Raw genomic sequence first — 23,508 nt, 5'->3', positions numbered from 1 at the left:
CAGAACGGCGTGCATAGCAACGGTCTGTTATACCTAGCAGCGGTAGACCGTAGAATGCTGTGATTGACCAATCAGAAAAGAGTATTCAACAAAGCCATGTAATAAAATATATTATAAAACGGCTCTCTCAAATCAAGCAATCTGATTGGTTCACAGCCATTGTATAAATCCAGTAACCCACTCCAATAACCCATGGCCATGGGTTATTGAGTTGCCATGGCAACTCTCTTACTAAAAGGCTTTGGTTACCTCAAATGACAATGTAGAAAAAACAAATGGCGGAGACAGCTGTCAGATCCTTGTGAATCGATCTTCGCTTATAACTTTACTAATACTTCGCAGAAAATTATGTTTTGTACAAGAATAGACGTGGGCTAATGTCTTCTTTGCAAAAAAAAGGCTGTTAACCCCGCATTTAACCCCGCATTTAACCCCGTAACGTTAGTTGGTGTCGGGCTTTGCAGAAAAGCTCTCAGCTTCTCAGCAAGCGCTGAGAATGCAGCGCTGCGCTCGAGCTGCGTGTCGGGCTTTCCAGAAAGCTCTCAGCTTCTCAGCAAGCGCCAGGATTGGCCAATGTCAACTTCAGTCTCCAGAACGATCCAATCAAATCACCCGCACGTTCTTGCGGTCCCGCCTTACAGTAGTGTTTCAACTGACTCTATCAGAATGACATGCCAGTCGGACTTATAGTATTATTATTATTATTATATTATCATACTTGGAAACCGTTTTATAAAAGCAATATAGCACTCGAGCAGCATGTGTTGTGGCATATATCTTTGTGGCTATATATTTGCCACAACACACTGGCTCTTATGCTATATTGCTTAAATAACCCCCATGTTAAAACTAAGTAGAATATTGCTTTAAAGGGGAAGTGATACAGCATCTGCCATTACTGTATGAACCTCTACATGCAAATAATGTCTGTTTTCTCTTTGTCCAGGATCACTACCCCGCGACCCCCGGAGACGAGGTTTAACCAGTGCCAGGCCTCTGAAGGTAATGGTAAGACGGGCCGACCTCCACTAACTTCGGTCCCTGCCCCCCCCAGCTCCACAGCCACAGTCCTTGTCACCTCCCCACCCCAAACTGACTCATCACTAACCCCGCCCCCCAGCAGCACCATCAGAGTCTAGCCCAAGCAGCACCTTCCCCCAAGCTCCCCGGAGAGCCAGGACCTGGCAGCCGAATATCTGCAGCACAACAGCAGCACGGCCCTGCTCTTCCTCTTCCTCCTGTTCTTCCTCCTCTTCCTGGCCGCGCTGGCCTACAACTGCTACATGCAGTACCTCCCGGCACCCTGCCTGCCTGCGGCTGCGGGCCGCTCTCCTGGGCACTCACAAGAAGAACCCCGTTCGGCCCTGAGTACCGGGCCTGCGAGGCGGGCCTCTGCTGTGACAGAGAAACTGGACCTGACGGAGCGGCACCCCGACCCAGAATGGCAGCCAAGTCGCCCCAAACTCAGCTCCGGGCGCTGAGACAGACCCTTCCCGAGCTCGCGCCCGACGCCCCCGCACTTCCTGCCGAAGACTCCTCCTCCGCCCCCGAGCCCACCCCTGTTGTTGCCTCAGACTGAGACAGCGAATGGCACGTTTCACCTAATGTGAGGAGCCCGCGGGCGACCAGGCGGGCGACGAGTCGCCCTCCAAAAAGAAAAAGGAGTTCTGCACTCCTTCCTTCATAAAGAAGAACAAGGAAAAGACAGACTAGATCGGGCCAATAACGGATGGGTCCTCACGGCTGGCTTCTGCCTCTTTTCACTTTGCTGTTTGTCTGCGACCATTGCACCGTTTGAGCAAAGCCACACTTCGTACACACATTTCTGCTTTTCCTTGTTTTGACATCATTCGTCTCTGCTCATTAATTAACCTGTTGTTCTTTGTTAGCGTGTGCCAATTTTGTATATAGTTTAAAAAGGCTCAACTGCTTGAAGGTTTTTAATGAATCGTTGCTTTTAGTTGTGAGCGAGTGATGCATTCTGTCTCCTCCGGTCCATCGGAGTGGCTTTCTTCTACGCATGTCTACTACTTAAGGTTCCCTCACACACCTGATGTGAGCTTTGGGCTTTTATTGCTCTCGTTTATTTTTATTTTATTTTTAAGAATATTACTCAAACTGATGTCACCACTAGAATGTTTTGGGATTGTATCGAAAACATGTCGAAGTGTCTTTTAAAAACAAGGAATGCAAAAACAGTAGCTTGTATCCTCTCATTTAACCGGTGGTCAATTTTGACAGTGACAGTGACAGTGACAGTTACACTGCATAGTTATGCAGTGTAAGTACACATTAGCACAGGCGAGTAGAACCACAGTAGGGCGATCTTCAGTGGAGGGAAAATACTGTTTAAGTCCATATTCATGTGTCCAAAATCCATTCTTTGTTGCAATTATTATTATAATTGGAACTCACAATCCTCCACCCACAAATTAAGGAAATAACACTGGATACTGTAGTCACGCTGTTTTAGTGCTTTGAGCTTTATGAGATTATTTGAACCTTTCACACAGTGGAATCATAACAAGTAGCACTCTGACTGGTGCTTCAACACCAGGCCCAACATCACTAGGTGCGTGTTGGTACTTCCACAAGTGATACTCTATGTATAGTCTGCTAGTGGATTCAGGTGTTGAGGACAGTTGGTAGCCTCTGATATCTTGCTCAGTGAAGGAATGTATAAAAGAAAAGATTCTCCATTTTAATTTTCTTTGGCGTTTGCTCCCTAGTTTCTCTCCATCTCAGTGAAAGGCAGAAAGCCGTGACAAATGTCTTATCTTATAATAATTGGCTTTGTTTGCGGATAATGAAATATAGTTTTATTCAGCTTTTTCTCACGGTGTGGATGGAGCCATTGTTACTGTCTGTGAGAGAGCACTGTGAACCACCGCCTTTTAAAAAACCACATGGGAACTGCATCTAGATGTCATGGCGTATCATTTTGCATCATATTGAGTAGATACAGTTGTTACAAAACATGTGAATGATATGATCACTACTATGATGCTGCATGTCAGAGCCCCTCAGCCTGGACTCTCCTGTGTAAAACGCCACTTCAAAACAAATCCACTTCTCAATGAGTATCTGTTGCTTTCCGGTTTGCGGTCGAGACACTGTGGACATTGGGGACGCAATTCTGTTTTGAATGGCATTGATGTGTGATCAATGATGTGCTTGCAAATATAGCAACAGTTCACACAGTGACCTGAACGGGCGCCACTGCCTGAGACAGAGAATGGCACGTTTCACCTAATGTGAGATGCCTGACAAACCCCCGGCCTCTGTTAACGCCACAACAAGTGGCTTATTTTACAATAGGTGAAGGACTGCATGGCGTTAAAATGCATAGAGCTTGTTCCGTCGACTTAACGGCCTCTTTCAATTTTGTTATATTGTATATATTGTGTATTGTATATAGTCATGGTTTTCATTTGAGTCTGATTATTTCTTTGTTCCCATTTAAATGTGTCATTATACTGTACCATCTACAGACTTAATACCACCACCTCTTTTTCTCTCATGGTCTTTTTCAACCATGAATAAAAAAACTCTACCTTGGAAACCATTTGTGTCTGAATTGTGTCTGATTGTAGCTCACTCAGGTAGATGGTGTGTTTACAGTTACAGACCATGTTGAATATAGGCTGCTTGGTGGTGGGATTGTGAATTTGTGGAACAATGCCGCCCCCATCTGGCGGAGTCAGGCTACTCGGCTCCGCCACTTGTAAGAAAATAGAGGTCCAGGAACGAGTCCGGAAATCATCGATGCAGCCCTGGTTCTTCACAGTTTTCGCCTATGGGAGTTTTGAATGGGTTTTTGGCGCGATGCTTCTAATAATCTCTCTGGACAACGCTGGCTTAATCTAACGCGAACCAGTGTTTAGTAACATCATCTTCACACATGAAGACCACTTTTATGAGTTTTGAAGCTTTTATGTGCCGTTAAAAGGGTGGCTAGCTAGCAAACGGCTAAATGAGACTACAATGTCGACGCGGATATTATACGTCATCACGAGTGAAAGCGGAAATTCTGGTAACACTTTACAATAACGTACACAAATACTATAGTAGTTACTAGTAAACTAACCATTAACTAATAGCCAGTTAATGAGTAGCTAATGAAAAATTTGGCATTAGTCAATCACTAGTTAATCATAGTTAATGAGTAGGTAGTCATTAGTTAATGATTAGTATCTAATTTCCTGAGTAGAGTAGTTAATCATTACCTAATGATTACTAAATGTCAGCTCGTGAATAGAGTAGTTAATCATTACTTAATGATTCCAAAATGTCAGTGAGTGAATGTATTAGTTAATCATTAGTTAATCTTTTTGTGTACCCTATTGTAAAGTGGTGCATCATACTCAGTAGTTTATGAATACTCAATCATTACCTGTCCATTAGTTACTCTTTTCGCACCCTAATATAAAGTGAAATATATCCTTATCAAATACACACTACCTCCAGGTGAGATTTGAACCCTGAACCCCAAGATTGTTAACTTGTAAGTCTGGTTCTCTACCATCTGAGCTAACCAGCCTGTTATTTGGTAGAGCCATACTATAGGTCTGTAGAGTCAGAGACTAAGTATTATGTCCTATCCACATACTACTTTCTGTTCAAGTACTTATAGTTTTTAAGATATATTCCACCCAAATACTACCTTCTCTCCAAATACTTATAGTTTTAAAGGTATATTCCATCCAAATACTACTTCATGTCCAAGTACTTAGGTATGTTTCAGCCAAATACTACTTATGTCTAAGTACTTGTAAGTACTTGGACAGAAAGTAGTATTTGGGTGGAATATACCTTTAAACTATAATACTTGGTCTCAGGCTCTACATTCGATAGTATGGCTCTAACAAGCAACAGGCTGGTTAGCTCAGATCGTAGAGAACCAGACTTACAATTTAACAATCTTGGGGTTCAGGGTTCGAATCTCACCTGGAGGGAGTGTTTATTTGATAAGGATATCTTTCACTTTATATTAGGGTGCGAAAAGAGTAACTAATGGACAGGTAATGATTCAGTATTCATAAACTACTGAGTATGATGCACCACTTTACATTAGGGTACACAAAAAGATTAACTAATGATTAATTAATGATTAACTAATACATTCACGCACTGACATTTTGGAATCATTAAGTAATGATTAACTACTCTATTCACGAGCTGACATTTAGTAATCATTAGGTAATGATTAACTACTCTACTCAGGAAATTAGATACTAATCATTAACTAATGACTACCTACTCATTAACTATGATTAACTAGTGATTGACTAATGCCAAATTTTTCATTAGCTACTCATTAACTGGCTATTAGTTAATGGTTAGTTTACTAGTAACTACTATAGTATTTGTGTACGTTATTGTAAAGTGTTACCGAAATTCTTTCTCTCGCGCCTTCGCGTGGACGCCTATGCGACACTGTGTGTGTAGTTCTGGATTAGTTTAGCACGAGCTTTTTACCTCTAGGGCTCGCATTTACGCTACAAAACTCATGAAAGTGGTCCTCATGTGTGAAGATTATCCCGCTGAACCTTGGTTCGCGTTTGATTAAACTTGCGTTGCCCACAGACCTTATTTGAAGCATCGCGCCGAAAACCCATTCAAAAATCCCATAGACAGAAACAGTGAAGAACCAGGAAGTTCGGGACTTCCGCATTCAGCCTACAAAAATACGTCATCCCTGGAGCTCTATTGAACTCTTCCGATCTCCTAAATGGGCGTGGTTCTCGGCTTGTGATTGGCTGTCTGTCAATATTATGAAACTTCATTGGCTGACCAGTCTCCTAAGGGGGCGTGAAAGTGGCACAGGTACAGGAAGTGACTGGAAGTTAGGGTGTCTCTATCTATAGTTGCAGCTTGTTCTGCACAACACATGTGTCGTTCTCTGGTGTCAGAATTGATTCATTTCTCTTTAAGAAGCCACCAAAAACGTGCAAATGGACGGTGAGTTTAATCTTCAAAGACAGCTCTGTAATATCGCTCTAAAATACAAGTGCCTAACGCTACATAACAGAGTACAGACAGTTAATGTTCGCTCGTATGCTGCCTGAACCTCCAGCAATTTAGCTAGCGTTAATGTTGCCTTTCTTTTCTGCAAAATAACGTACAATAACATAGCCTACTACTGTATCATTCAATAGCCTTTTTAAACCAACATGATCTGCTTTTCAGTTCGGCATGCATCCCATCTACGAAGCAGCTGTAAATTACAATTCCCCACGATCTTCTTCGACCAAAATACACCACTAAGGTGGTACGTCAGTGAGCAGTGTAGTTTAGCGTTAGCTAAATTTAAAAAGTATTTTTTATGGGTGCTTTTTCGATTTGAGTATGCCGAATCGAGGGGTGGCTCTTAAGGAATCAGAAAAGATCCTTGGTCACTTTTGGTCAGATAATGTATAGCTTTGTCGAAGCAAGGCGACATTACATTACTAGACTTTTGACTTGACGCCTGGACAAGTTGGAACTTGTAGCCTATAAAAGAATGGAGAGTATCAGCCATCAGGTCAAGTCTACAGAAACTGGGGGTTTAATTGTAAAATGCATATTATCTGTCCATTGTTGGTGATACACGAAGACATTTCTTTTTTTTTAAAGTATGTTTATTCATTTTTTAGCCATCAGAGGGGCAAATAGCCATCGAAGAATGCAATAACAAATAACATGCCCTCCGTCCCCAGCCACCCACAACACAACACACACAATCTCCACAAAAACAACAACAGCGAAACACAAGACCAAACACACAAACAAAAACAAATGCACAGAGCACCCACAGCAGGCAGAAGGTTAAAAAAAAAAAAAAAAAAAAAGCACAGCAGGGGTATGCAGACCCAACAAATGGACAAAGGCCCACCACACGTCACACGTCAGACCATGCCAGTCCGCAGAGACCACTCGGAAGGGCCCGGGCCCTATCCTCTCCAATATAGTCCAGAAAGGGGATCCAGATTTGAAATAATTTGAATGGCCCATCCTTGAGCCAAAAGCTGATAGCTTCCAGAGGGAGAAGTTCACGAAGACATTTCTAATTTAAATGTTTTGTATTGGCTTGGAGTAGGATAATGTGGGCAATGTAATAATTCATGTTTTATCCATGTGTTTTGGCACAGATGGACTTTGTTCGAGCCAAATTCCCTCCTGACCTGGAGAAGATGCTTGGTGTTGAGGTGAGCAGACAGATTATTTATTTACTTTAGTTACTTCTGAGAGATAATGCCGCCCATCAGTAAGTAATAGTAGTAGCTACTTTGTCCACGTGGGGAAATTAGTTTTCGGTAGAAAAATAATTGTTGGCGGCGTTGCATCAAAATAGGCACAGCACATCAAAACAAACACAATCACAGATCTGATCTGATCAAAAAATCAAAACATGGTGCACTATAGCAGCAGCTGGTGGTTACAACACTATATCAAGTAAATAAGAGTAGTTCACTGTTAGTAGTAGAGTAGTAAGAGTAGTGCAGAGTTAAACTAATGTGGAAAACATGCTACAGCGTCAAAGCCCTCGTCATACGTGCCGAGGGCTGTGCTGCGTCTGGTGAGCCAGACTCATTGAAAAAGTATTCCGTTAGAATGCATATGAATATCGATGAAAGTCTATATGGATTTTTCCCACAGTAAATTTCAAACCTAATAACCTGTGTGAACTTCATTATCGTCTTCCTCTCATCTCCAGTCTCAAACGAACTCTCAAGCAGACACTTTCGTCCAGGCTTTCCTGAGGAACAGCATCCAGTCCAAGTCACAGCAGGATCTGAAGGAGCTTCTGGCTCACAAAGCCGTGATCCTGGAGTACGCCCGGCCCAAGAAGAAGAAAGAGAAGAGCCACAGCAAGAAAGCCAAAGGGCTCAACGCCAGACAGAAGAGAGAACTGAAGGTTTTCCACATCAAGCCCGAACACCAGAGGTTGGTTGGTAATCAAAAAAATCTGAATTGTCACAGTAGCTGCATCCTAATCATTTCTTACTGTTAAAATGCTACGCTAGCCGTAAGCTAACTGTTGTATGTTCTCAACTCTAGATATGAACTTTTCCTGCCACTACATAACCTATGGAGACAATACATTATTGACCTGTGCAATGGATTGAAACCATCCTGGTGAGTATCGGTTTGGAGCTCAGTGGTGTTATCGCCCATTAGAGACCACTTCAAATGTCTTTTCATCTCTGTCCTATAGTCTTTTGCTTGGTTACCAGTCATGTTACATCTCTAATAAACCTCTCTATCTTTTGTAGCAGTCCACACTTTGTTCAGCAGAAGCTTTTGAAGGCAGACTTCCATGGTGCCATTATCACAGGTAGGAGTTCACTTTTGCTTTCTGTGATGAAATCCCACTCTGTGATGGCCCACCGCAGAGCGAAGCTGATTACCGCTTCGCCACATGCAAACGAGTAGAGGTGGAGATAATTAATTAGAATTGCCACGGCGCTAATACAAGGCCAAGCAATGCACACAATATAGCCCATTAGCGGCAACGGCGCATGCGCTGTGTACAGCGCCTCATGGCAAACAAGGAAGTAACTTCAGTTACTCTTGGTTAGTTTGGTTAATCTTTGTTAGATCTCGGTGTGTAGATTTACTTTGAAAATGGCCGTTTCCAGTAACTTTGGATTATTATTTTATCGCGTGGTGAGTACACGAGGCACAACATGTACATGTGGGTGTTTCTGGCGCTGTTGCAATCTGTACCATTCACTACCATAGACACTGCATGAAATAGGCCACGCCCATCACGGGGGAAAGCTCTCCATTCACTGCCATACACCAGCATCATTTTCCTTGAATTAAACATAGCTAAAAGCTGTTGTGTGGTGGGCTGTGCAGACAACAAATGTAAAAAATCGCCAAATTCAAGTTTTTTTTGTACTCCCGAGCAAAACAAGGAAGCTGTTGAGGATTGGCGAGAAGAAAAATGTGGTTTTAGCTGTCAAGGAAGTAAGTTGGAGTGTTCATCTTCCGGATATATGATCTTTGTGTGCAACACGTGACATAGGAGAACGCACTTATCTGGTTAAATAAAGGTAAAAAAAAAAGGGAGAACGCCAGGATTGGGGGGGGGGGGGTTTTGTTTCCCCCCATTTTGGGTGTGGTTTCTGAATGATGACGCGCTCCGCAGTGTCTCTATTGTAGCACTAGCAAAGTGGCAGCGAGGGCTGTACCGCCCTTTGTAGGGAACGCACAGTGATGATAAAGGCATCCACATTATCCATTTACTGTCTGCAATATGGCAAATAGGCGATTCTACAACGGCATGAGTGAATACTGGATTCTGATTGGCTAGCAACAGTGGTAAATACGCCAACAATCTACAGTTCGGCTCCAACCGCAGTATCACTCCGCTCCCTGATGCTGACTCCGTTCCCTGTGCTGACTCCACCCACTGTTAGCCTGCAGTCTGCAAATCTTCAACAAGGAAATGGCCGATCTCTAACACAAGGAAATGTCCGATTTCGTAGTAACGTTTGATTTACTGGGTGGATTGAGTTTTGAGCAGTGGTTAGATGAAGATGAAGGTGAAGTGAACAAAGAACGACATGGTGAAATTGGGGAGAGAGCTTGAGTTGTCACGAGTTCGGACTAGCGGGAGGTCGGACTAGCGGGAGGTCGGACTAGCGCCCGGACCCCGAACCTGGGACTGTCAAACAAACAAACGCCCTCTGCCGTCACCAGATATCAACACACCACCACCAAAACGGGCTGCTTTAGATAACTGTTTAAATAACTGTACTTTTACAGGCAATGTATCAATAACTGTGAATCCCGTTAAGGAATAGATTACCGTAGTTGTTTTTTGGCTCAAAGGCAACTAAATGTTTAGTGCAATCATTGATCTTGTGTATGGAACTATATTCTGTGGCGGAAGGATAAATGTATTCTGAAACCAGTAATGATTATAAATAAATGAATTGGATGTTACAATTGTGTATTTTTTATATTATTTGGTAGCCGTTGTAGAAAACAAATTTAACACTCGAGGTCGGGGGTTGTGGGCACATTTACCACTGGTACAGGGTTTATAGCACTCGGCTTCGCCTCGTGCCACAACCCTGTACCAGTGGTAAATGTGCCCACAACCCCCTCCCTCACGTGTTAAATTTGTTAAATCTCCCAAAATGTTGGCGTATCCCTTTAAGGCTAATATCAAAATTCAATCGATCATTGTTATGTCAAAATATTTCAATACTTCAGTGTTTCCCCCAGAACATTATTCTTAATCTTATCAGGGTGGAAAAGCCGCTGAAACATTTAGATCATCATGGAACACTAATTAAGGATGAATTTACACGCACAAAAAACGTTAAACAATAACAGAATAGACTTACAAGTGTCTAAGCCAAGTGTTGCTATGTTAACAATTGGTTGTCGACCATGACTTGGATGTATTTCTGTAAGCACTTCCTATCTTTGTCACTTTACTAGCATCTTGTCTTGTTTTCCACAGTGGTTCGGTCCAGATGCCGTCATATGTTGGAACTACAGGGATTCTGGTTCAAGAGTTCAAACACGTCTTCAAGATCATCACCAAAGAGGACCGACTGAAAGGTTTGGCCAGCTGAATGTCTCTCACTCACTCAACACTAGGGACAGGGCCGTAGCTAGCTATGAGCACGGGGAGGTCCGGACCTCCCCTAATATTTCAGCCTGCCAAAAAAAAAAAAAAAAAATTTTTTTTTTTTTTTGCAGGCCAGGCCAGGCCACTCACTGAACAGCAGGCCAGGCGCCGCCTACTGGTTTACTAGTGGTTTTATTACTTTATTCAGGTTTAAAGTGGGTGCATCTCATTGTAAAATTGGACTTGGCCCAAATTGGGCTTCAAACGGCCCAAATCAGGCTTCAAACGGCCCAAATCTGGCTTTAAACGACCCAAATAGGGCTTCAAACGGCCCAAATCTGGCTTCAAACGGCCCAAATTGGGCTTCAAACGGCCCAAATTGAGCTTCAAACGCTGAATAATGACATCACAACAGTATAATCCTAATGTTGATTTAAAATGATATATTACTCTAAATATGGCTTAAAAAGGGGGAAAAAAAAACTCAAATCCGCCTCCCCTTGCTGGACCTCCCCTATTTCGGAACTCTGGCTACGGCCCTGACTAGGGATGTTCGATATTGGCTTTTTTACCGATATCCGATATCCGATAATGTCCAACTCTTAATTTCCGATACCGATATCAACCGATACCGATATAAGCGGGCTTTTTTTCCACCAAAATTTCACGTAACAAGTTACATAATGTAGCTTAATGTAGCTGAAGAGTTTAATATATAATATGCATGTTGTGTTAAAGTTGTAAGTGTTAGAGAAGCGAGCTTGTGACCAGAAGGTCGTCGGTTCAATCCCCGGGACCGGCAGGATAAATCTGGGTGGGGAAAGTGAAAAGGCAGCGCTTGCCCCTCCCTCATTACCACCACTGAGGTGCCCTTGAGCAAGGCCCTTAACCCCAACCGCTCCAGTGGAGCTGCTCAGTGGCCAACAGATCAGACTGTGGTTGTACTGGTCAGCTTCCAGGTATGAATGTGTGTGTGAATGTGAACAGGGCACTCCTGAAAAAGAGAGCATTGCTCTCAGTGAGACTCCCCTTGTGTATTTAAAAAAAAAAAAAAAATAATCGGCATGAAAACCGATACCGATATTTTCCGATATCGATTTTTTACGCTAATATCGGCCGATAATGGCTGAGTTTCCCAACAAAGAAGCTTCTTAAGAGTTAAGAAGCTTCTTAAGGAGTTAAGAAGCTTCTTAAGGAGTTAAGAAGGCTCCAAAGAAGTGTTTCCCAAACGCCTTCTTAACAGTCGAGAAAAATAAAAAAAATAGAAGGCTCTTAAGAAGCATCTTAACTGGAGCGGCTCACTTGATGGCACTCTGAGCCGAGCAGTGGGCCACGACTCAGTGGTTGAGAAACACTGTTAACACCTAATCATGGTCATGTTAAACTTTATTAAACATTATTTATTTCAGACATGGACTGCAGTTCAAATTGCTTTATATACACAGCATACAACAAAACAGAGAAACACTACAGAATTTAAGCGACCTTGGGTTCTGTGAAAGGTGCTATATAAATCCACAACATTATAAAAGGAATCCATTCTGATTAGAGGAATATAGCCTACGGTAAAACATTTAAAACACAAGTAACCATACATACAGGGGAGATTTTCAAGTGTTCCCTAATTTTAAACACTAAAGGGTACATGAAAGAAAGGAAAAAGGGAAAAACACAAGAGGAACAGTGGACACAAGTATCTCCTTTTGCCTGACGCGGCTGGATCTGCCAGTGTTTTGTCATTAAGAAGGTGTTAAGAAGGCTCCAGACCCTTCTTACAAAACCTTCTTAACGAAAGATCATCTTAGCGCTAAGAAGCTTTTGGGAAACGCAGCCTTCTTAACGGAGGATAATTGGAAGATAATTTTAGGCTAAGAAGCAATCGGGAAACGCGTTGGCTTCGTTGGCTTCTTACAGGAGCCTTAAGAAGGGTCAAAGAAGCTTCTTAGCGCTAAGAAGCTTTTGGGAAACGCATGCCTTCGTAAAGAAGCAATTGGGAAACGCGTTTGCTTCTTAAGGGGGCCTTAAGAAGGGTTGAATTAGCTTCTTAGCGCAAAGAAGCTTTTGGGAAACCCAGCCAATATCGGTAGGCCGATAATATCGGACATCCCTACTCAACACCTGTTTTATTTAGAGAGCTTCACGCTATCTCCCTCAGTTCCCTCAGTATCTCCCACGCTATCTCCCCCCCCCTCCCCGCATTCTTGTTGTCTTTTCAGAGCAGGTTTCAACCCAGCGATCAGACTTGTGATGAAAAACCTTGCGCTCTCGGACGTCTCTTAAGATGTTTTGTCTCTTTCTTTTGCGACAGTGATCCCCAAGAGGAACAGCGTGTTTGCGGTGGAAATCAACGGCTTCGTCTCCCACATCTACGGAAACAAGTTCCAACAGCGCGCCAGCGAGCGCTCCGTCAAGAAGTTTAAACTCAAAGGGACCATTGACTTGTGATGGGGGTCGCACTGCGACGTGGCTCAGAAAGGGACATGAAGTCGTCTGCAACTTTCATCCAAACCCAGTAGGATTTGCAGCAGCATGGACAGTGGCTTGTAATTGACAGAAAATCAAATTTTCACAGTCGTCGAGGAGTAGTTAAAGTAGAGAGAGGCCTGAAACTCCAGTGGGCGGGGAGTTTCTGCTCCGAGAGAGTATGTGCTGGAACGTGCGATTTGAACGGCAGAAATCTCAGCCACCGGTAATTCCTGAGTCATTCCAGATCAACAAGGAAGAGAGTGGCAGAGGAATCGAAGCTGCTAAAGACATGGGGGGGGATTTCACAGAGCAGGATTAGTGAGTTATCCAGCCAGCTTGAAGTTGTTTTGGTTTCACAGTTCAAATCAGTATCGTTGGCTTATACGGTTTCACAGTTCAAATCAGTATCATTGGCTTAGGGCCTGTGTCCACCTAGCATCTTTTCCTCAGGTCCAGCGTCTTTTTTCAGTTGTTTCCAATGGAGGGAGAGCGTATGCGAGCGCACACGGACGTGTAGAGAAAGTGCGCTGCACCCAGCGTCTATTTTCAGAGCGCTCCGGCGTTTTTGTGCGCCGGCTCCCAGCGCTCCCAGCTGAGAATAATTTAACTTTTCAGAAAGACGCTGGTGTCGGGTGCTCCTTTTCTGGCAACTAATCATATGGAGAAACTATCGCAACAGAGACAGAAAGGCTCAATTGTGGGAGCAGATTGGCTAGACACTTAATATTTCTGGTGAGTGTTGTGCTTACTGCTTTTAATAGCGTAGCCTACCTGTGTTGTTAGCTTGCTAGCTGTCAGCTATCAAGCTCCTACCGCACTGAGCTAACGTTGCTTCCTTGTATATTGTGCGCTCGGATCAGCGCTCCCCAGCGCACTCCCAGCGTTTAACGTCGGAAAAAGACGCTAGGTGGACACAGGCCCTTATACGGTTTCACAGTTCAAATCAGTATCATTGGCTTATACGGTTTCACAGTTCAAATCAGTATCATTGGCTTATAGGGTTTAACAGTTCAAATCAGTATCATTGGCTTATACGGTTTCACAGTTCAAATCAGTATCATTGGCTTACAGGGTTTCACAGTTCAAATCAGTATCGTTGGCTTATACGGTTTCACAGTTCAAATCAGTATCGTTGGCTTATACGGTTTCACAGTTCAAATCAGTATCGTTGGCTTATACGGTTTCACAGTTCAAATCAGTATCATTGGCTTATACCGTTTAACAGTTCAAATCAGTATCGTTGGCTTATACAGGAGCAGCAGGTCATGCTGATTGGTCCATAAAGATGTCGATTCAGAGGTTTACCACCAGGAGAAGATTTCTATTCAATTAAAGTTGGCAATGCAACAGTAGATGGAAGCTTTATACTACGAGAGGGAGGGGGAGTTACTCATTCACTTTAGTTACATTATTTATATCCCATTGTTTTCTCCACCAAAAGTAAATGGACATTGGCTTTGTTGGATAAAAATGTCAGCTCCCTGAGAACAAGGTTTGAAATTGTTTCAGCTCTTTGATTTGTAAAAATGTGTTTTTATATAGACCAAATCAGCGGGATGTTTACATTTACTTCCGGGTACCCCTGAGGTCCACACATTATAATGGCGGTGGACGGCACAAACTGACGTGTTGAAGACAAAAACAGACAAAGAAGACAAAAATGGTTCGTCCGTGTTGTGTTGTTGTTTAATATCATTCATAACAACACTTTCACTAACGACCAGACTAGCTAATTTACCTGTTGGACCAGACCAGAGTAGACTTGACGCTAAATTAAAATTAACGTGGCGTCAGTAGCTCTGTTTGTAACGTTAACGTAACCTCGCGTCACCAGGCTCTTCTACGTTAATGAGTCTGCAAAACAGCGAGTTTGACAGACAAACAAACGTTATTAGCTAGCTAACACTACATAAAACAAACACAGAAGAAAGGCTAGATACGTCGGACAAGCATGTTTACCAACCGTTTAACCAATTAAATTGAAAGTAGTCGGCCGAAAACAACGAGAGGGTTTGACAGCATTTATTTGACAACACGCACATTTAAACCTGCCGCCTTCCCCAAGTGGTACCCGGAAGTAAATTTGTTTACATGGTGACGTCACGGTGATTTGGTCTATAGGCAAAGCAATGGTTTATTTTATTATGTATAATGTCCAGTAGAGGGCAGAGCAGCCATTTACTTTGTGTGTGGGGGGGAGGGGCTGTATTCACAAATTTGCACGCCTCCAATCAGGTCCACACAGCTGCCAGAGTTTGGAAGTTTGTGGAGGTGAGTGGCTGAGGATCAGATCGCTGTGGGTAACTGCTGTGTCTGTCAATATTGATCATGTAAATGAAGCTTATTTGTGTGATTAAATTGAAGTTGTTGCCATCAGTTGATTCCTGTTATTCTGTTTCTCTGTTGTGCTTTGTGAAGCACTTCATTGCACTGATTAGTTATTGTAGTGTTGTAGGAGGAGACTTGGAGCATCCTTCATGCATCTTGTCACCTCTTTTTTGGTTTCCGGGTCAACAAGGAGACAAGGCTGTGAGGACAGAGGAAAGGATACATTTTCACCAAATAGGATACACCCATCTGAACCTTCAACAATGAGGACAGTAGCTATAAGCCGTACAGAGTAGACGTACGCACAGTCAACATAAAGTCTTACATTATCATACATGATCTAAAACAAATATAATAAAATGATGTGTAACAACACAGGCGAGGCCTGTGCGCGAACCCGGGTCTCCAACTTACAAGCCCAACACGTTAACCATCAGCCATTAGCTAAGGCTCACGTGTTGGCTTTTATCCTTACAGACCCAGGATCGCTACAAATGTAATCGCTGCATGGAATCATGAAACTGAATTATAGCGAGGTAACCTTTCATGCACGTTCCAGTAGAAACCTTCGTTAGAAGTATATATATTACTAAATGATTAGTGAGCGGTGACTAAGGTTGGGGGAGATGGACAACTTACCCGGGGGGTTTCATGTGGACACCTTTGGTGGAGTCCTATGCGTAATATCCCTCACAAGCACATAAGCACCTTTTGTGGCTGGTAGCACCACGTTAACAATGCCAAACGTCATTGATGTATGTATTTTATTTTATTTTCCTGTGTCTGAGCCTGTTTGTCTTGTTCGTTTATTGTTCTATAAAAAAAAATGAAAATATAATATATATATCACTTCCAAGAGATTATTTTCATTCAAGTCAATAGCTGAGGGGTTAAGACAGAGGAATCTGAAGCAGGCTTGCCGAGATCGAACCCTGCTCTGGATGTCTTTTTTCTCTCTGAACATAGCCCTTGTGGGAGTGGCATATTTCGACGTTGTGGGGAAGATCTGGACGTGCAGGGAACGTCATAGACCCTTTTCACTGGGGTCATTTTGTGTCAAAAAGGCAGAATAAAGACAGGTGCAAGCAAAACACTAATGAGGAGTCCCAAATTCCAATCATGGAAGTTTCAAACCCTCATTATTGCTTTGCTTGCACCTGGAGGGTGCCCATAGAGGGATCTATGGGCAGGGGTGGGCAATGCCTACTCAAACATGAGTCTTCACAACTCAATCAAAAGTTAAGCAAATATTGCAACAAGCACAGAGAGGTTATCTCCATTTTATTAGTAGATCATGCACAGCACAAGACTACAGAAAATACTGTTTATTGTTGCATTAGACCACACATAGCATCTCAGAGGGGGTCACTGAACTGCACACCAGAGTCAACCATGGTGCCAAAATTTCAACATTGTGAAGCAATAACATGTAGAACAGCACTATTAGTTGACAATAACCTTGCAGATAACTAACATCACACATGTAGAACAGGAAGTCCTTTAACTAACCTCCCAAAGCACATTAATAAACACATCTACCCCAGAGCATGCTGGGAACTCCGCCTACAATATATTTATTTTCACCCCAAATCAATGGAGAAATTCAGTATGTTGCAGGAGGGGGCGGCTGCAGCAAGGCCCTGTCAGAGGCCCCCCTGTCACAGCTTTAGCAAAGAGATACCTGTGAATGATGCTTGGCAAAGTGGATATGATCATATTCAGCCAGACAGTCAGATGGAGATTTAAAATGGTGAGCAATTTTTATTTATTTATTTTTTTTACTACTGGGGGCACCTGCCCCCCCTAGCCCCCCATTAACTCTGGCAATGCCAACACTTTTTCACACCTCTCTCTCTCTCTGTTCTATGTCTCTTACCCAGAGGACACCCACGTTGCATTTAGGTACAGTCAGTTAGATTCAGCTTGGTGGTGGTGGTTGCTTAAACCTGCACTAAACCTCTGGTGTCACTCCACATTTAGTCTTTAGGCTTTAGGCAAGGTGCCACAATAGTCTACTGGAAATTTCTTGGACCCAGTAATGTTGTTTCTTATGAACTTTTATGATTGAAATGTCATATTTATGCCTAGTGGATGAAATTCAACTTGGTTGCTAAAAGGGGTTTTAGCAACCAAGTTGAATTTCATCCACTAGGCATAAATATCAAATATGACATTTCAATCATAAAAGTTAATAAGAAACAACATTACCTTGCCTTGCCTAAAGCCTAAAGAGTAAATGTGGAGTGACACCAGAGGTTTAGCGCAGGTTTAAGCAACCACCACCACCACCCTCAAGCTGAATCTAACTGACTGTACCTGAATGCAACGTGGGTGTCCTCTGGGTAAGAGACATAGAACAGAGAGAGAGAGAGGTGTGAAAAAGTGTTGGCATTGCCGGAGTTAATGGGGGGCTAGGGGGTGCAGGTGCCCTCAGTAGTAAAAATAAAAAATAAAAAAATAAAAATAAAATGCTCACCATTTTAAATCTCCATCTGACTGTCTGGCTGAATATGATCATATCCACTTTGCCAAGCATCATTCACAGGTATCTCTTTGCTAAAGCTGTGACAGAGGGGCCTCTGACAGGGCCTTGCTGCAGCCGCCCCCTCCTGCAACATACTGAATTTCTCCATTGATTTGGGGTGAAAATAAATATATTGTAGGCGGAGTTCCCAGCATGCTCTGGGGTAGATGTGTTTATCAATGTGCTTTGGGAGGTTAGTTAAAGGACTTCCTGTTCTACATGTGTGATGTTAGTTATCTGCAAGGTTATTGTCGACTAATAGTGCTGTTCTACATGTTATTTACATTGCTTCACAATGTTGAAATGTTGGCACCATGGGTGACTCTGGTGTGTAGTTCAGTGACCCCCTCTGAGATGCTGTGTGTGGTCTAATGCAACAATAAACAGTATTTCCAGTACTCTTGTGTTGTACGGGGTGCAGGATCTGCTAATAAAATGGAGATAATCTCTCTGACTGTGCTTGTTGCAATATTTTTCTAACATTTGATTGGGTTGTGAAGACTCATGTCTGAGTGGGCATTACCCACCCCTGCCCATAGACCCCTCTCATGGGGGCCATTTTGTGTCAAAAAGGCAGGGTAAGCACAGGTGCAAGCAAAACACTAATAAGGGTTTCAAACTTCCATGATTGGAATTTGGAACCCCTCATTAGTGTTTTGCTTGCACCTGTGTTTATTCTGCCTTTTCGACACAAAATGGGCCCCGTGAAAAGGGTCTATGATGTTCCCTGCACCTTTGTCGAAATATGCCACTCCCACAAGGGCTATGTTCAGAGAGAAAAAGACATCCCTGATCAGGGTTCAATCTCAGCACACCTGCTTCAGAGTCCTCTGTCTTAACCCCTCAGCTATTGACTTGAATGAAAATAACCTCTTGGAAGTAATATATATACTTTTCTTTCTTTTACCTTTATTTATACAGGGAGTCTCACTGAGAGCAATGCTCTGTTTTAAACAGTCACACACACACACACACACACACACACACACACACACACACACACACACACACACACACACAAGCTGATAAGTTCAACCAGTTTAATGAGTCTAACCGATGAGACAGTTGGGTGTATCCTAGGGGTGTCACGATACACTCAGTTCACGATACGATACGTATCACGATACTGGGTTCACGATAACGATACGATACGATACGATTTTAACAATATTTTTTTAAACTTGAATAATGACAATATATGACTGGAAAAGTAGTATTTTATTTGAAATGCACAAATACAAAACATGCTGTTGTGGGAAATTGTTATTACAATAACAACTAGAAAAAACATGAGATTGGAGATAAGGCTTATCTTGAAATAGAATGAGTTACACCGTCACTTAGATTTACTTTGAACTAAAAGGTTTCTCAGCAGTATAAATTCTCATTATGCATCTTCAGTTTTTCTTCAAACTCAAACAACAAGACTTTTCTTAGTCTATTTTTTATGCATCTTCAATTTTTCCTGTCAAGTAAACAGTTTTGCCAGAAACTCAATTGAATGGTTTCTCTCCTGTATAACTTCTCATGTGTCTCTTCAGAGACTTGTTCAACTGAACTACTTTCCACACATTGAACTTCAACAAACAAAGACGTTTCTTTGTCTATTTTTGAAAAAAAATAAAAATTTTTTTTTTTTTTTTTTTTTTTTTTTTTCACGATATGAGATTTCATCTCAACGATACATATCGTGACGTTTTACTATCGCGAAATTTCGTGGGACGATATATTGTGACACCCCTAGTGTATCCCATTTGTTGAGAATGTATCCTTTCCTCCGTCCTCACAGCCTTGTCTCCTTGTTGACACAGAAACCAAAAAAGAGCATCAGACAGGTCACTTAACTGCACACCAGAATCACCCATGGTGCCAACATTTCAACTTATAACTTTGCAGATAACTAACATCATGCATATAGAACAATAAATCATTTTAACCTCCAAAACACATTGACAAACAAACAATTGACAAACAAATCTACAAACAGAACACACTACCCCAGGGCATGCTGGGAACTCCGTCCACTTTCCTCTTCCACAGGTAGAATTTCCCAGAAAGCTTTGAGGCATAACTTTTGACACTCTGTTGGACCTTGATGGGATGCAAACACATGGAAAAATGGCCATGGATTCTGTTACCATTAGCCTACATAAAACAATGTAAGATAAATCAAGGTCCAAATGATTGGTAGCTTTGGATTTAGAAACCGAAAATCATACAGTCTTATTGAGATTGTTTTAGATGGGAACCCTCCTTTGCAGTATAGAGACAGTCCGCATGTCTGGGAACGCCCATACAGGCTCTAGGAACGCCCACAATAGACACTGGTTAGCTGGCTCAGCCTGGCTGGGGGCGTGGTCAGGGTGGGGTAAAAACCCCCGTTCTATCCATTCAGCAAAGTTAGAATTTAGCTGCCTGCTAGTCCAGCCCAGGCAGACACGATCGGGGATTTAACCACCGCAGTAAACGCACATCTGAGCAGACGTCTTGTGTTCTGCTCTAGAACCCCCAAACATGTAGTTTAGAGCCGCAGCACCGTCTTTTGGTGAGTCAGCCCATGAGATATATCTGCGGTTTTACCCCACTCGCGCGCCAGCCGTTTAACATTTTGTGGGCGTTCCCAGACATGCGGACTGTCTCTATAGTTTATTGAAGAACACACCCTGAACTAATTTGATTGGTCACTGCAACTGCTTCTTCCTGAAAACATGCGGCAGGTAAATAAAATGTGGTTAAGATTAGGGTTTAGGGTGTGAAATTAGTGCAGTTTGGGGTGTCCTTGGTCTTGTGGCTTAATGGTTAAGGTGCTTGCCTTCCAATCTGAGGACTGGGGTTCAATTCCCAGTCAAACCATACACATCTTCATAAAACATTAGGTTTAAGCAAGTACAACAGTTTGGGTTATACTACTATAGTCTTATATATAAACAACTAGCCAGAGGAAAGAATGAAAAACCCTGAGAAAACCTGCTTTAAGAAGGCTGAGCTGGTGGTGCAGAGAGGGTGCTTCCTGCCCTGCAGTATTGAGGCCTCGGTCACTTTTGAGGTCATGGGTTCGAGCCTAGTAAGTAACTGTACTTCTACTTAAGTAAAAGGAATGTGTGTACTTTTCCCACCTGTTTATCGATACCGTGTAAAATTAGTTCAAATGCATGTTGGCAGATTACATGTGGTTAGAAACTGACAACCACTACCAATCACAGTCATCATGCCTGCTGCTCTAATATAAACTTCTGGAATTGCTGAACTAGAAAGTTTACCACAAAGGGACTCAAAGCCTCAGTCTTCTGATCCAACATCAGACACCTTGTCCATTAGGTCAGGTGGTTTGACTACCGGAACAGGGTAACTTCTTATTTGTTTGCCACTAGAAAAAGGTTTTTGTTAAGTGTCTAAGAGCCTTTAGCCTCAGTCAAACCAGCCACACCTGAACAATCACAACAATCGTGGTAATCCACGACAGCTGCGCTGGATAAGGTAATCTCATCATGAATGGAATTAATGAGGGAGAGAAGTCTTCCTCAGAAAATCTGGGTTAAATTGTAACCATGCGTTCATCTCTATGCAATCTAAATCCCATAGAGATAGGCACAGTGCCTATCTCTATGCAATCTAAATCCCATAGAGAGGGAGATGTACTCAGAACTTTAAACAATAATCTGAATTTATTATCAACCCCAAGAAAAAGTAACGAATAAACTACAAAAAGTACAATGGAGTGTGGTAGTCAGTATCAGTGGTGTCTGGAAGTGTATGGTGGGTGCAGTGGGAAATGTGTGGTGTGTGTTGTCAGTGTAAAACAAAAGACAAAAAGGTGAGAGCAGCGTGGTATCAGGAGGCAAGCATGGCTCTGGCTGTAGCTCTGCTGACTGGCAGGGCGGGTAGCCCTAAGTAGAAGACCTGGCAGCAGTGATCAGGTGCAGCCCATCTCCAGCTCCCAGCTCAACAGCAAGCAACCTGTAATGCAAAGCTGGAACAGTATGCAGGCTAAAGTAAATGACGATAGGCCCTATGGCCGTCACCCCCCCCCCCCCCCCTTAAGGAAAATAACATAAACATAACATAAAGAATGATGAAATGATGAAAGCACCTGACTTGTCATCATTGGACAGACAGAGCCCAAGCTCCCTTTTATATATAAATATATATATATATATATATATATATATATATATATATATATATATATATATATATATAAAATGAGCTTATATACAATTAAGAAGGATTTAAAAAAAGCAAGTCAAAACAATGAGCGCGGACGTGAATTCTGCGAACAAGTATATTAATGACCCAGACGTGGTCTGAGCTTCAGCTTTTAACATGAATCTTAGTTAAAATTGGCTGTCCGAGCGGTGTCAGTCACAATTTATGACAAGTTATGTCATCAGTCAGTGATGTCATGATGTCACTTGAGCAATTGTGATGTCATCCGTGATGTAATAAATCCTTCCTGGCTGAGGATATAAGTGGTGGGAGTAGGGAGAGGCCTATACTCTACGTTGGAGACATTTATTTTCGTAAGAAAATGGAGTATAATTGGGCCTTTAAGCAAGAAGTTTACAAAGGTTTACAAAGTTACCAAAAGCAAACAATGAGAAAAGCAAAAAAAAAACAATATTTCTCCTATTCTTTCCATACAGAACGGTAGTTAACTTTCTTTTTACTTTTCGTTCCTCTCAGGTTTTACTCTTTGCAATTCTGCTTCAACACCCCATGTGAAAATTATGATTGTAAATTTCAAAAGGCCCCCTTTTTACTAGCCTGGGTAAACCCAGCCTTCAACGTGACGTCACAGGCTATGCCTGTAGCGTAAGTTTCTTCGTGACTCATAGCACGTAGAGGTCACGTGGAGGCTGGGTTTACCCAAGCTAACCTTTTCCCCCCTTCTGGCTAAACAGTTCAAGGCTATCATCACACACAATAGTTAGCTTATGGTAATAGCACAGACTTAATTCAGAAATATAGAGAAACTCCCTGGATTCTTGTGCTGCCATTGTGAATTTGTGTGTGTGTATGTGTGTGTGTGTGTGTGTGTGTGTGTGTGTGTGTGTGTGTGTGTGTGTGTGTGTGTGTGTGTGTGTGTGTGTGCATGCGTCAGGCCCGGCACCACAGGGGGCTAGTGGGGGTTGTATTTTCTGCTGTAGGGGCCTCTCCTCAGCTGCCTCCCACATCTTCGTAGCGCATTAGTTCTCCTCGTCGCTGTCATCGGGACTGATGGCCAGGCTGTATCCCGGCGAGGTTGGGCTGTACAGTAAGTGGAGCCTTTAGAACTAGTTGGTGAGGAGATAGGGGAGGTGGGCGAGTCCATGGGCGAGGTCAGGGAGTAGTGTGGTGAGTGAGGTCGTGAGCCAGGGGGGTGAGTGAGGTCATGAGCCAGGGGGGTGAGTGAGGTCGTGAGCCAGGGGTGAGTGAGATCGTGTGCCAGGGGTGAGTGAGATCGTGTGCCAGGGGTGAGTGAGGTCATGAGCCAGGGGGGTGAGTGAGGTCGTGTGCCAGGGGTGAGTGAGGTCGTGAGCCAGGGGTGAGTGAGGTCGTGAGCCAGGGGTGAGTGAGGTCGTGTGCCAGGGGGGTGAGTGAGGTCGTGAGCACACATCTCCAGGAACGTTGTGACTGC

The 23,508-nt window shown here is 42.9% G+C and overlaps 1 pseudogene across 1 annotated transcript; it reads left to right on the top strand.

Annotated features, from left to right (window-relative positions):
* The first annotated feature begins 7,130 nt into the window (after positions 1-7,130).
* On the top strand, positions 7,131-13,018 carry LOC310771415 (ribonuclease P protein subunit p29-like; annotated as a pseudogene). The gene is made up of 6 exons: positions 7,131-7,187; positions 7,697-7,926; positions 8,041-8,118; positions 8,256-8,317; positions 10,463-10,563; positions 12,882-13,018. The product of its transcript is annotated as a ribonuclease P protein subunit p29-like (transcript).
* Positions 13,019-23,508: the final 10,490 nt, after the last annotated feature.

The sequence above is a fragment of the Poromitra crassiceps genome (assembly GCF_964638095.1).
Source record: "Poromitra crassiceps genome assembly, contig: HAP1_SCAFFOLD_624, whole genome shotgun sequence".
NCBI classification, from domain to species: Eukaryota; Metazoa; Chordata; class Actinopteri; order Beryciformes; family Melamphaidae; genus Poromitra; species Poromitra crassiceps.
The sequence above is the reverse complement of the archived record's forward strand: the minus strand, read 5'-3'. Positions and strand labels throughout refer to the sequence as shown.